The sequence below is a fragment of the Nelumbo lutea genome, chromosome 6, assembly GCF_056320005.1.
Source record: "Nelumbo lutea isolate HS-2025 chromosome 6, American lotus-T2T, whole genome shotgun sequence".
NCBI lineage: Eukaryota > Viridiplantae > Streptophyta > Magnoliopsida > Proteales > Nelumbonaceae > Nelumbo > Nelumbo lutea.
In genome coordinates, this window is record NC_142689.1 from 65,819,549 (window position 1) to 65,832,454 (window position 12,906).

The window sequence follows — 12,906 nt, forward strand, 5'->3', positions numbered from 1 at the left end:
TAACTGAAAGTTGAGAGAATGTTCATAAGTGTGAAATTTATGAAGAACCTTCCCTCAACTTTTTTCTATTGCCATCTTATTTTCTATCAAACCAAATATAGCATAAAGTGAAATACATTCTTAGTTCACTCGTGTTTGATTTGCTGCAGTAAGACACTTCCTCTGAATTCTTTGTTTGTTTTATGAAAAAAAAAGTATAATAAAAGTCCTTACCACATATAAATGAGTGAAGGTTGATTTAGCAAGTAAATTTTGAAGAGGAAGGTGCCATTTGACTTCATCCTCACAACATTTGAAGCCATGCATTGTGAACATCTCTATACTTGTATGTTTTTTATTCATAGGAAAATGTTCTCAATGCATGAATCTAAAGTGTTGTGACGATGGTATGAGGATAAAATCCAAATTCACTTTCACAAGGGTTTGGGATGGGCTCCCATGCCCTTTAATTTGTGTCGCCCCAACAAGAAAAAAGGGGTACAAATGTAGTGCATGGAATTTGGGTTGGATTGGCATTTACTAGTCTAGCCCTTTTTTCCTTTTTTGGAGTTCAGATTGGCCCAGCCAAGTTATATCACCACCCATGTGGGGGTAAGAGTTATGGATGGCACCTAATAGTTGTTTATCATGAGATTTGCCACATAAACAACACAAATATTGTCATAGAAATGTGAGAAATGCATAAATGATACAAGGGATGTGAGAACTATCATATGTTTGAGTTATAGGCTTTGTGGCAATTCTCAAATCCCGTAAGTAATACTTAATTCTCCGTATTAATATAAGTATTTTTCGATGATAAATAGATATAGAGAGATTAGTGGATTGCTTTTTCCCATCCTCTATCTTCTTGGCAAAAACAAGAAAATGATGTAAGGAATAGAGCAAATAGGATGCGTAGATAAATAGGGTGGGATGGTTTGGGTCAATTATAGCTTTTTTTCAAAGAAATAAACAAAGTTTTTTTTTTTTTTGATGTTAATAGTGGAGGGGCATTAGAGAGTTAGAGAGAGGTTCTAGCAATTTTAATGAGACGGACTTTCATGTTTTGGGGCCACCAAGGACCCACTTTATTACATGTGTAGTAACAATGGTTTTAACAAAAAAGATTGGGGCCAAGGCACCTTATCGTGGCCCCTGACCCTAGATTAGATCAAATGCCTCATATATGTGCCAAGATTGCTTCAAACGGTTAGATGAAAAACATGATTGAGGTTGATCTTGAACTAGGGCCAGACCTAGCTTGGCACCTATAATTAGCGCTATAACCCAGGCCCAAGCTGGCCTTTGGGCCTATTCCTTAATTCATTATATTTAATACAGCATTTTTTTAATGAATTAATATTTATGAGATTTTGTTTTATAAAGTATACAATATATGTTATAATTTATATAAAATATTATATACATATAGCTTGGAAATTTATGTGCCATCTAGGTTGTGCTAGAAATGATCACAAATATGATCTAATTAAAGAGATAAAAATTAAGTTTCTCTAGATTCTTAGAGAGAGGACAAACTAAAATGTACAACTATCAATGTGTGTGGAGAGAAAATGAAGAGTTTTTCAATTTTAATTTTTATTTTCTTTTTGAGAATGAAGAGCATGGTTTTTAAAAACAAATCGGTGATCGAACCGATCTGGGGTCCGGTTACTAGTTCGAACAGTCTGACCGTTCGACCCGAACGACCAACCCGTTATGACAAAAAATTAAAAATTAAAAAAATTGGAAAATGGTCAAAACCGTTCGAACAGTTAATCGGCCGGTTCAGCAGTTTGCTGACCAAAATCAACGGTTTTGAAAATAGTGATGAAGAGACTTAAGACACTAGAGAAGAAAGTGCAAGAACATGGAAAAGAAAAGAAAAAACACATAAAAGTTCATAGATTTGGGTGCAAGGTGCCAACTGGTTGGTTGGTAAGTTCTCTTGTTCATTGTAATGGGAACTAGGGATTGAATCCCACCTGCACCTGGGTTGGGGGTTATGGGTTTGGCGGATGGACTACCGCCCTCCCTGTATAGCTCCTTGGAGCAACAAAACAAATGCATAGATTTCCATGGGGTTACAATGTCTAGGACAGTGATGAAAGAGGGGCAAATTTCCATAATCCCCTAACCTTGGTGGGGGATAAGATCTGATCCCAAGACCCCACTCTTAGTAAACAACCAATTGGTGCCTTTCTCTTCTCTCCCCCACTTTATTTCTTCATTTATTTTCCTTTCTCTTCACTCTACTTGTGTCTCTCTCTTCTTCTATCTTCTTGCACATGCATTTCAATGTGCCACTTAACTAATGTATATAAATCGATAGCAACTAACAACAAGATAAGTAAAGGGTGTCAAATTGTCAATAGAAGTCGGTATGTCCTTTTAGAAAGGTGATGGCTAAGGAGAGGTTGTATTTCTTAGAAATATCCGGGGAGGTTTAAAGATTTTCTCTTTTGTTACTTGCTATTATTTATTTCTTCCATTTTCTCGTTACGTAGCCCTTAATTTTCATGTTCGATAAAAAAAAAAGGTTTTCTCAAATAGAGGGGGAATTGGTTGTTTGTGGCTAACCCTCAGTTTGGGAAGAGTGCAAATATAAATATGTTCAATGCCAAATTTCGTTAACAGTATATCTAAATGTTGTTTTTGCACTATACACATTTGTATTTGTACTCCTCTCATGTTCAACTTGTTTGCAACACAAATTTTGTTTGCATTGGTGTAATTGCGTGGAAGTACAAGTATGTTGAGTAAATTTTGATTTGAGTCAGGTAGGATACAAGGTGATGTGGTCCCCATTTTATTATGAAAAAAATTGAGGTACGAGGAACATGGTGCAAAAATTGCATCAGTTTTTGGGGTGTAGAATTTGCATTGTCAATGAGTGCAAAAAAAGCAAAAATTATGCATTTTATAATAGATAAGAACGCAAATCGTAATTATAAAGTATAAACAAACAAAAGCAAAATTGAACTGGGTATAAATTTTGCACTTGGTCAGGATCAACCTAATGAAATGTATGAATTTTGGTTTGCAACCATCCATTCTACCATGACTTTTAACTTATTATACTTTATTTATGGTTATCTACATTTACTTCTTTCTCATAAATTTCTTCAAAGAGGAAAGAGCATTCAAAGAGTGCAACTTGGGCATAGGCTAAACCCAATGAACTTGGTCCCCCACCAAAAGTTCAACCTACAATGAAGAAATCTGAGAACAAGTTCAAGTTGGCTCAATGCCCCCATTCAAACGAAGTCCTAATCAAGGTTTAAATTACCAGAAATGTAAAGTTATCTAAAATGCAATTTTAATAGATGTATCGGAATACGCATTGGATACACATGCATATTAGAAAAAAAATCAAGATATGCATGAAACCACCATAGATGCATAAATCATAAAAATACATTAACAACACTAAATATAAGACTTTAATAAGATATACAAATATAAAAATCACATTTGGTTTTTATAAGGAGAAATAATGCAATCAACATATGGGAACACATTTAAAATGTACATTTAAATATATACAAGTATCTAACTATCATGTTCACACTTTACATTCACATTTGAATTCATATTTCTTGTTTCTAAAAGGATACAATGAAAGAATTTAATTATCTAGGTCCCTTAATTAGAAATCACTCACAAAAATGAAAGTGATAATTCTTTTGGTATTCAAATGGTTATTGTTCTTTTATTTTTATTTTAAAAAATAAGTAAATGTTCGAAATTAAAATTTTTGACAAAAATTGTATGGGTTTATGGATATATCAATTTCTTCTTATTAATTAAAAAGAAATCATAAAATTGCACCATCATATTATATAGAATATATGAATTTCTTTTTTATGTAATTTTATGTAGTCTTCAAATTTAATTAAAAAACCCCATGCTTAATGATCCAACTTCTAAGTTAATATATAATATATAATTATTTCTTATTGAAATAATTACTATCTATATTTTAATTCCAAAAATTATAAAAATGAAAAAAAATAATAATTGAAGAAGAAATTTCAGTTGCTCTATGAATATGGTAGATCATCCATATATCTATAAGGTTAGATCGAAAGAAAATACAAATAATTATTTTTTATTATTTAATTCCAAAAATTACAAAAAAGTAAACATAAATACTAAAGAAGAAATTTCAATTGTTATATGGGATAAGTCATCCATAGATCTACAGCATACTCAATCTTTATGGGCAACTCACACAAAATATAAATAATTATCATTTATATTTTAATTATAATAATTACAACAATAAAAAATATTAAAGAATAAATTTCGATTGTTCTATTGATATTATAGAACATTCATAGATCTACAACATACACAATCTTTTTGGGAAAATTACATAATTTTTTTATTATTTTATATTTTCCATTTTTTTTTTCAATTTTGGCCTTTTGGAATTCGTAATGTATCCATCGATATGATAATGTATTGGTCGAGACGCTTCTGATATTCACTAATATGGTAATAAAACAGTGGACAATTAAGAAACGACCCATTTCTTATTGTTTCTTCCACCAGTTATTCAAAGATACAATACAATACGCCCTGTATTGAGTGTATTGGGTATTCAATTTTCCCCCTTTTTAAGGGAATACTAAGCCCCTGTTTGGGAGCACTTAGGCTAAGTTTAGGAGTGCTTAAAAATAAATGCTTATTCAAATAAGCACTTATTTTCAGTTGGGACCACACCAATAAGCACTTCTTGGTGTTTGGGAAATAAGCCCGAAATAAGTGCTTATTTTTTAAGCCCAAATTTCCAGCTTTTTTTTTAAGTTCTTAAATAGTAATCACTTATTCCATTTTTCTACCAAAATTATCTTCAATTAATTTTTACAATTCCAATAATGCCCTTTGAATGTAAAAATGTAGGGTTTGGGCCATCAACTATTTTTTCTCAAAGGCCCTTTGCAACCAATGACATAACTTGGTTTTCCTTGGTTGAATACTTAGGAATGATTTAATTTCTTCTTTCACTTTTCAAATGTTGGACAATCAATCCAACTCCATTTTGTTCTTTCCATATGGTTTAGTATCCAGACCTTAATCGGGGTTGTGGGCACCCAGACCCAGCCTGGTCAATCCAATTATTCTAGGTCTTCCCAAAGTGGGAATTCAATATTGTCAATGGAACAAAACATGAAAGAGAAGGCAACGAGTCACTAGGACAAAAGGCTGGCTCGAAGCTTGTAAGATTACTTAATTTCATTGGCATTGGAGTTTTCTACACAACTGCCATAAACACGTGGAGGGATGTCCAATGGAAATACCTACAACAAAAGACAAAAGCTTTCGAGAAGAAGGCCCCAAGTTTGGTATACAATGCTATCAAACAATAATTAGGATTTTCTCCATCGTCATTATCTTTTATAACAATTCTTCTTCCTTTTGATCTAAATTGTTATTGTTGGGCTACTGAGAACTTCTAAATGAATCTTTTGCTTTTAAGGTTCTATAGAAAAAAAGTATCCAGACCTTAACCAAATAAAACTAAATATGCTATCAACTGTTTCATCTTGCCAATAAGAAATTGAAGAAATTCTAGGCCTTTCATTACCAAATCTTCCCTCCTCTGCTCCTCCTCTTTAGCTTTGGTTCGACCCGAGGAATCAAATCAGAATGTGCTAGAGGGTAGAGAACTTCAACAGAAAGCATATTCACCAAGCCAGCATAGAAGAGAAGATGAAGAGAGAGTTTTGGTTGGTGAAGTTCTAATTTGGAACAAAGACAAGGAGGAGCTTGAGAGGAAGGACCTCGAGGCATAGGCAACAAAGGCTTTGAAGGATTGTAGCCCAAACTCAACTTTCATTGTGCGAGAAGTTCAAGAGGATGCTCAACAGATTATCATAGTGGGTGCTTTTTCTCCTACTTGTCTCGTAGTTGATACCATATTATTTGATAGCCTTTTCTCTTCTTTCCTTATGTTTTCTTGTAACTATAAATGTATTTATCATTACTAAGCAAGGGAGCAACATCATACTCACCTCTACTCACCTTCTTTCCATGGTCTTGTAGAGATCCTAGTACAAATGAGGCCAAGATCGAACATGATGCTTATTTCATCCAAGTAACAAGCTTCTCTAATCTGTTTGTTTAGAGCATCCACTATGGGTTTGTCCTTGCAGGTGCCACCACACCCACTATGCAAGACATGTATCCTTATCTCCGTTGCCTGCTTCCCTTCTAGTTGTGAATTCCAACAACAACACCTTATCGGCCACTACCCAAATTTCCAACTTATGTACCCATCACCCACATAAGTTTCGAAAAAATCATGGTATATTTTAAAAATTTGAAAAAAAAGGATAAAAGAGTCACAAGTGCTTATTGGAGAAAAAACACCAAACGCCCAATACGAAATAAGTGCTTATTCAAATAAGCACTTATTTTTAACATGAGCACTCCTAAACATGGCCTTATTTGAATAAGTACTTATTTAAGCGTTGGGACTAGGAGTGAGCAAATGTGTAGGTTCTACCCAAAATCGAATGGAATTGACCTTGAATTTACGTTGCCTAATTTGTTACAGTGTAGGGTTTGGTTCCAAATTCTTGGAACTGCCCCCACATAGTTTAGTTCCAAGGTCTAGGGATTCCTACCTGAACCTACTTGATTATCCTGCCTTTGTTGGCCTTGGTGGAACTTGCCTTGGAATAAATCCCAAAATACTTTTGAGGATGTGAAGATTTGAACCTAAGCATTCATGGTTACAAAGGCCATGGTCTCACTTGATCATTGAGTTATTTAAGTGATTTGAATATTTGTTTTCATTTTAATATTTGAATGTGTAAAATAAGTAATGTAAAAGATAATACTTACAAAATTTAAATTCAAATTATAAGTTTTAAACCATATAATGATAATCTACATATTAAGTTACTCAGTTTAATCAATAAAGATAATATAAGTTTTAAACTATATATTATGTTCGTTGAAAATCAAGATTTTAAAAAACATGCTTCTTTTTTTTTTTTTTGGGGGGGGGGGGGTAAAGAAAGAACTAGGCAAAAATGATTACTAGCTCCTAAGGGAGTTGGAATGGCTTATAGTCAAGGTGCAGTTTTAAGCTGCTAGTTTTTTTTCCCTTTTCTCTTACTCTCATCCTTTGTTTGAGTTGCCCATTCCTCTAACTGAATCCCTACTCATGAGAATGAGTGTCTTTCCCCTTAAAGATGGAGGAAGTGGAGGAGCCAATTGGATGGAATGTGTAAGCTCTGTCTTTATGGGTAGGTAATCTTAGATAAACCACTCAACGCTCATGGTGTCTTGGAAATGATCAAGAACATGTGGAGAAAGAAAATAAAAAATATATTATGTAAATAGGATTAGTGGAGATGTTCTTTCCATCATTTTCACTCAGGAAAAGGATAAAAAGAGGGTACTTAAAAACCATCCTAGGATAACCAAAGACTACCTAATGTTGCTTTGAAGCTAGGAGCCTTATCTAAACCCCAAGGATATGATCTTTAAGCATCTGAATATGTGCTCCTATTCTAGACCTCCCAATGGAAGCAATGACAAGAGCTTTTGGTGAAAATTTGGTCAAGGAAGTGGAGGAACTGGTTCCATTGGAGGAAGATGACATTAAGGATAAGAATGTACTGGAGTTGGATATCTACTTAAGAGTGAAAAACTGTTTAAATATAAACAAATTGTTGGAGAAATGAGCCTATGGAACAAAACAGGATGGAAAAAGAGTTTGGCATGCCTTTCAATATGAAAGACTCCCAATATTTTGTTACCTAGGTGGAAAGATTGGACATATGGAGGAAAAGTGTGAATAAAAGATAAGGCATGATCTTGTAGAAGACTTGTGTCCAGATTAGCTAAGAACGAAGTGAGTGAAGATAGTAAGCCTATAGATTATGGACTCTGGCTCCGAATAGAGACTGATACAGAGGAAGATAAATTCATCAATCGAGAAGTAAAGCAGAGTGTTGAAGAATTGAAAGGCAAGCCAAGGAGATTAAGTGATAAGGGTATCTAGGATTCTAAGAATTCGAGTAGCAATTCCCTAGTCCCTAAGCTGCTCTAGAGACGTGGTGACTAGACCTGTTCATGGGTCGGGCCGGGCTGGGTTCAAGCTGGGCTTTGTATATGTATCAACAAAATATACTTAGGCTTGAGCCTGAGCCTAGCCCTCATATAAAGCCCAAAGCCCGGGCCTGAGCTCAAGCCTGACCAAAAATTTGAAAATAGAAATTTTTTCTTTTTTTATTCAATAAAAAAGTATTTTATTTATATTAAAAACCTTGAAAACTCAAAAATAATAAACATCTCACTATTACTTGGAAAAAAAGAGAAGAACAAAGAAAAACTATTATATATATTTATTAAATAAAATATATTTTTATTATTTAATATATAATATCAAGTTGGGATTGGGCTCGGGCTGGGCTTTTTTGAGAAAGCCCAAGCCCAACCCAAAGAAAGTTAGGCCTGGTGCTTTAGGTCCGAGCCCAAGCCCGTGGGCCTAAAATAGGTTTAGTGGTGACCACTACAAAGAAGCTACGTTGTCCTCATGCACCAGTTTCCAAACTAGTCTTGGGAATTATCAAACTAAACTTGCAGAAGTCTATTCGATGGATGGTTGGAGTTTCAAGATTGTCTTCTCTTCGATAAATGTTATTAGACGATAATATTAGTCATGGAAAAGCTCCAGGGTGGAAGTTCGAGGTTAGTTTACTCACGACTCAAGCATTACCATTTTAGGAAGCGCTAATTAGACTTTGCTGAAAGAAGGTCTAAGACTTTACCAATCAAAGAAAAAGTTGGGCATTATGATTGAGGATACATTAAATTTGTAGGAAAAAGCTGAACTCTGAGCGAATTCAATGCTGAGGAAAGATTGCTAAATAGAGCAAGGAAGTAGGCTTGAAGCCCCAACTCTGACGATAATTAAGAGAATTTTTGCAAGCCTTGTTAAATATAGCCTCAAGATGAAAAGGTCCATGTTAGAAATGAGCGGGGTGGGTTTTGGGTTAGGTTTTGTGGAATCGAGGCATAACATGGTTCTGAGTTTCAAAAAGAAAAATACTGAAGCAACCAAAATTCTTGTATCTTTGAGAAACTTTTTTGAAGGAAACATTAACCTTGGAGCTTCATTTATGTTGAAATGGGATGAGAATTTGAATAAAGATGAAATGGAGGCATGCACTTTACTTGCTTTCAAGCATTGCACTCGGAAAAGAGTTAAGATAATGAGTCAAGCAAAGAAGAAAATCTCTAGAAAACATGAAAGATTCAACTCTTAGTTGCCCCTGAGCTTTGGGCGGTGTTTGGCTTGTAAGCTTGCTAAGGCAATTTTTAAAAGGTTCTGTGTAAAAGACTCAAGAATCACATGGATGATGAACCCATGCTTAGGAAAGAGATAAATGTGCCTGCTATATGCTCGACCCTTGCTAAAGAGGTTTTAGCCCTATCTGCATGGGTGCTGAAAAAATTCAAGTTTTGGAACAATGGGTTCATCAAATTCTAGTTTTAAAGGTAAGGTGATTGGCCTTAACAATTCCAGTTTAAATAAGTGGGTGTTGGTAGTTATCCCGAAACAATGACCAATAGATCAATGAACATTGTTAACTCAAATTCTTATGGTATTGGAACCCCTGACAATTTGTTCAACAAAAAGGATCCTCAAAAAAGATCAACCATTGTTTATTTTTCTCATTTTGCTATGCCCCCACCCCCTAAGAAGGAAACACTTCACTTCCTTGAGCAGTTAATGTAGCAGGCCTCAAGATGCTAGGGTCTTTGACTTTGCATAGGCGACTTCAACCTAATTTTCTACAAAGAGGAGAAGCTATGAGGAAAGGAGTGCAAGCACTAGGCGCTTAAGTGAAATGTAAATGTCATAAGAAATTTGGATTTATCCAAAATTAAAAGCTTTGGGCCTTAGTTTACTTGGTGCAACAAAAGATATGTATAGGAGTTTATTCTAGAAATTTTAAATTGAAGGCTTGGTAATGAAGATTGGAGGGTATACTTCTCGGAAGCCTGCATTCATCATCTCTCAGTGGGAGGGGGGCTTTGGTCACTTACCAATACTCTTATATACAAATGTGATCATAGGCAAGAGGTATAAACCCTTTAGGTTCAAGGAGATACCGATTACTCATGAAGAGGGCCTAGTGAAAATGTAATGAGAACAAAATGCAAGTGGCTTTGGTTTGATCTAAAAATATGAATCAGAGAATCTTTTGGGTTACTCAATAGAAAGATTAAGGAAGCCAAAGAGGCTCTAGAAAGGGATCTGAAAAGCTCTTATTGTGAGATTCTCCTTAGAGAGGATAAAAAAGTGTGAAAAAGAGTTAGATAATTGTTTGAAGTGTGAAGAGATTTATTAAGCCCAAAAAACTAGGTGTAATAGGTTGAATTGGGGTGATTGGAATACTATATTTTTTCACCAATCTACCTTGACCAGGAAATTTAGGAGTATAATTTTTAGAATTAAAAACAATCAAGGAAGGTGGGAAGGGGATCCGATAGGATTAAAATGGGTTTTAGGGAGTGTTTTCAGAATTTGCTCAGTTCTTTAAACCTAAATTTCGTAGATTCAGCCTTGTGTCATGTTACAAAATCTATATCTGATGAGAATACAAGAGAGATGGAGAGAAATGTTATTGGCAAGGAAATTTGTGAGGCATTTTTTCAAATGAACCCTAGAAAGCGTTGGGACCACAGGACCTTTCAAATGAGTTCTTCCAAAAATACTAGCACATAGTTGGGGATTATGTCAAGTCCTCAATTAAAAGTTTCTTTAGAGAATGCATGCTTAAAGACTTAAACTTGACATTCATTACTCTTATTCCAAATTGAGCCACCTAGAGGGTCCTGGTCATTCCAAACCAATCAGTCTATACAATGTAGTTTATTAAATTATTGCAAAGATTCTAGCAATAAATTGGATGAAACCTAAATTCCCTTCTATGATTTCTTATAATTAGAGTACTTTCCTTGAGGGGAGATGCATTTGAGACAACATTCTTATATGTAATGAGATTTTCCATTTCATGAGAAGAAAAAAAGCCAAGAAGGGGTATATAGCTATAAAGTGGGATATAAGCAACGCTTATGATAAGATAGAATGGGATTTTCTTAGGAAATTAATGGAGAAACTAGGGTTTGGTCAAATATGGGTGAAGTGGGTAATGGAGCTTGTGACCTCTATCTCTTGCCAAATATTACTAAATGGATTCCCAAGTAAAAAATTACTCCCTTCAAGGTGGCTTAAGCAGGGGGATCCCATGTCTCCTTATATCTTTCTACTTTGTGATGATGTCTTCTTTGGTATTTTAAATAATATGGTAGAGGCTAGGCAAATTTCTAGTGTTAAGACGAGTCATGATTGCCATATAATCTCTAAACTTTTCTAAGTCTAGAATGTTCGAGTTTCTTGTGGACAAGGTGGAAAGGAAGACATCAAATTAGAAAGGTTAATTGCTAAATCAAGCAAGTAAAGAAGTACCAATAAAATCTGTTTTGAATGCTATTCCATCATATAGTATGTCTTATTTATTTATTTTTTTTCTACCTGAAAGAACCTCTTTAATAATCTAAAAAATTCTAAGAGAAATTTGTAGTGGGGTAAAAATAAAAATTCAAAAGGTATTAGGTGGATAAGTTAGATTCAGATTGGCGAAAATAAACTATAAGGGGGGTTAGGGTTCAAGGGTCCAGCTTGTTTTAACAGAGCCCTCCTAACAAAGCTAGACTAGAGGCTAGCCAATGAGGATGAGAGCCTTTGGGCAAGGGTAATGAGAGAAAAATATGTAATTCCTAGAAATGGCTCTTAGGGATGGAAGAGTTTTCTTATGGGTAAGGAAGTTCTGATAAAAGGGTTGTGCTGGCTTGTGGGGTTAGGGAGGAAAATCTCTATCTGGGATGATCTTTATCTTTCAAGTTTGCTTGCTTTAGAATTTATGGTCTAAAACCTAGCTATCCTAAAATCTCAAAGATTATTGACTTATTTGAACAAGGAATTAGAAGGTAGAATGTTGATTTGGTTACTTCCCTCTTCACCCTTTTGAAGTAAATAAAATTCTTGGCATTAGAATTCATCTGGTTGAAAGGGATGATAATCTAATTTGGTCGATTGATAGGAAAGGTTCAAGGGTTCAGCTTGTTATGGAGGTGTTGCATCAATGTTGTTGCAGTTAAAGCAATCTTTTCAAAAGCAAAATAGTGGATTCTCCAATGTGTCCTCTTTGCCTTGAGGAGGAAGAGATAGTTCTGCATGCAATTTTTACTTGTGGTTGTGCCAGAAGAAACTGGTTTGTTTCTTTTCTGGGATTGGTCTTTCTCAGTTGATAATCTTAACTTTAAAGCCTAGCTTACATGGTGGTTTAATGTTTGTAAAGAATAGAAAGATAGGAATAAGGAGTTTCTCTTCCTAATATGATCCTTAATTTGATTGCATAGAAATTATGCCTTTTTCAATGAAGCTAATGAAAGCCTATCTTTGATTATTGAAAGGGCATTGAATCTATCCAAGGAAGTTCAAGGTCTAGCAGCTTCATCATCACAAACACTGTTTTGTTTTGAGGATGTTGGAAGTGTTTCCCCCTTTGGAAGCCCTCACCTATTGGTTGGACAAAGATTAATGTTAATGGAGCTTTTGTAGCTAGTTCCTCTTTGTTTGCATCTGGCGTTGTAGTTAGGAATAGCTCTAGTCTTTGTTTAGCAGTTAAATTAGAAAAAGTTAATGCAGTGTCTTCTATAGTTGTTGAAGCCTTTTTTGTTTTGAATGGTTTAATTCTAGCTAAGGAGCTAAAGTGTTCCCCTTTCATCTTTGAAGGTGATTGTAAGTAGGTTCTAGATTGATTGTCAAATGGAGGAGCAGGCTGTGACTCTAATTTACTATTTCTAATTCAAGACTGTTTAAGTTTGGCA